This window comes from Lepidochelys kempii, chromosome 10 (genome assembly GCF_965140285.1).
Source record: "Lepidochelys kempii isolate rLepKem1 chromosome 10, rLepKem1.hap1, whole genome shotgun sequence".
Taxonomy (NCBI): Eukaryota; Metazoa; Chordata; order Testudines; family Cheloniidae; genus Lepidochelys; species Lepidochelys kempii.
The window spans coordinates 19,186,375-19,189,296 of NC_136389.1; the positions used below are offsets into that span (position 1 = coordinate 19,186,375).

General features: G+C 37.1%; 1 pseudogene; it reads right to left on the reverse strand.

Moving 5' to 3' along the window:
* Positions 1–534: 534 nt before the first annotated feature.
* On the reverse strand, positions 535–2,440 carry LOC140917877 (SCAN domain-containing protein 3-like; annotated as a pseudogene).
* Positions 2,441–2,922: the final 482 nt, after the last annotated feature.

Consider the following 2,922-nt stretch of genomic DNA (forward strand, 5'->3'; position numbering starts at 1 on the left):
AGCTAAAAGGGCTCCCAAACAACTAATCATTTAAGCCAGTGCTTCTCAAACTATCTGATGTGGCGGACCGGCAATTTTTTTTTCCCAATGTGCCAGGGACTGGTACCGTATTTGTGCCATATTATTATTGTTTTCGCATAGGCACGTAGCACATCAGATCAGAAAAACTAACATTCTTCACTGTATTAATTGGAATGGGAGTGTGGCATACATGCGGAGATGTTCCCATTTAAATACATTGAAGACTGACTGAAAGGCTGTGCGGATAGTATAAAGTGACTACTATTCGTTTAAGATCCAAGACAATATTATTTGAACATTCGTAGTAATATTAATTTATATCAGAAACAATATAATGAATAAAATAAAAGTTGGCAGCCTTTTTTTATTTTATGTTTATTTTGTAAACAAATAATACAATATTACAATACAAATAAAAAAAATTAAAAAAATCAAACCAGCAAAGTCTCCTAACAAAGATGTTATAAAAAAATTATTAACAAAATAATAGGCATGTTAAAACCTTAACCTTTACTAATGTGAAAGGAGAGCCTACTTCTTCGTCAGTTTATCCAGTTGTGGTTCAATTGAGGAAAGTGCCACATGCAATGGAGAATGACTATCCATACTATTCCTCTACTTTGTCTTAATGACACTCATGGTTGAGAAGCCAGTCTCGCAGAGGTATGTTGAAGGAAATGGGAGAAGAGTTTTCAGAGCAATTTCAGTAAGCTCAGGATATTCTACTTTCACTTTTAATCCAAAAGGAAGCAAGTGATCTTGTAGTTTTGAAACTCATCTTCAATCTTTCGTCAGCAGCCAGCTTCAACAATTTATCCTCCATAGTGACAGTTAAGTCATCTTTCAATGGAATAAATGGATTTCGGATCCATCCAGTCCCTTTCCGTGGTTCTTCTTCTGCTGGAAAGTAAAACTCAAAATGTTCTGCCAAATTCATCAACTGTTCACTGATGACATTTCGTAGAGATGTAACATCAAGGTCTTCACCTGCATCGGCGATGATTGTCGCTAAGTTGTGAAACATGTCATAACGATCTCTTGACACTCGACTATTCCAAGCTTTTAGCTTTCGTTTCTGTCCATCGATCTTGTCTGCCATTGTAAGACACGAAGCCATCCTTCCCTGCATGGAAGTGTTGAGATCATTAAAGATGGCAAAGATATCAGCCAAATAAGCCAGCTTGGCTATCCAATCCACATCTCGTAATAATTGTGACCAATTTGGTTTTTTTGTCCTGAAGAAACTCGGCAAGCTCATTTCGGAGCTCAAATACTCTTGACAGGACTTTTTCCCTCGATAACCAACATACATCAGCATGCAATAGGAGCTGTTTATGATCAGCTCCCATATCATCACATAATGCAGTGAACAGTCTTGAATTTAAAGCATTCGCCTTTACATGGTTCACAATTTTTATGACCTCGCTGAGCACACTGTTTAGTTCTGTTGACATTTTTTTTGTTGCAAGACTTTCTCGGTGAAGGAAGCAGTGCGTCGACTTGCATTCGCGTGCAAGCGCCTTAATCTGGGTAACCACTCCAGAATACTGTCCTGTCATTGTGTCATTGCCGTAAGAACATACGCCTACACAAAACTTGAAATCCAACCCACATTTGTTAACATAGTCACTCACAGTCTTGAACAGTTCAGAACTGGTTGTTTTTGTTGGTAATGAAGCAGAAAACAAAAACTCTTCCTTCAAATCACCCTCATGTTCAAAGCGCACATACACCATCAAAATTGCCATATTAGCAACATCTGTAGATTCATCAAGCTGCAAAGAAAAGTACTTTGCTAATTTAATCTGTCCTATGAGCTGATCTTCCATATCGTGAGCCCGACTGTGAATTTGTCGAGCTATAGTGTCATTTGAAAGTGGCACCTGAGCCACTTTCTTTGTCGCCAGCTCCTCCAGCATTTCCATGCAGACATCTTTAACACAGCCTATCACTATGTCTCACCAATTATGTATGGCTTTTTAGCCTTAGCAACACAAAGCGCTACTTTATAAGAAGGTCGCAAAGCACAAGTATTTATGTGTGACACTTCAAAGATCTGTTTCTGATGGCCTTTTAAATCATCATGCTTTCTTTCGAAGAACTCTTTCAGCTTTGAACTAATTTCATTATGTTTTGTATTTAAATGCCTCTTGAGCTTTGACGGCTTCATTGCATCATTAGCCAACACATTGCCACAAATAACGCACTACAGTTTTGGCACTCCACCATCATTCACGGCTACAAAACTGAACTGAATGTATGAGGAGTCATATTTCTGAGTAAAGCTAGTATGAATTCTTTTTGTTGACAATACTTTGGTTTCATTTACATTGCTGTTATCTGATTCAGAATTACTTGCGTGTTCAGCAACCGGATGTCTCTGCTTGATAAATATGTCGATTGGGTCTCGCTTCGCCATCTGTAAATTAGGCATAAAAATAATAAATATAAATTCCATTACCCAGGTATATACTTAATTTATGATATTAGAATGAAAGCCAAATAAATGCAGTGGGAATGCTTTTATTGAGAAATATGTGCAGGAGAACATTGATTAATAGGGTAAGTAATGTTAGGATAAGAAGATCATATAAAATTTTAAAATTAAATTGCAAACAGGACAATAATTGGAAAGTTAAGACTGTTTGAACATATGGAAAGAATGAAAAATGAATGTCAAAAATAAGATTTACCTGTCTAAAAGATATGGAGTGAGAAAGCGAGGAATTTCGAGAACTTCCTGGCAGAAAAAGTAGGTTTAATTCTAGAAGAGGGGAAGGCTATAAGTAACAATGAGAGCATGTATGAAACGATATATGGATATGGAGGAAGCAAGGATGTTATGCTCATACAGAACACACGCGATCCTTTCAGGGGAAAAGGCAAATACGCTGCATTTAT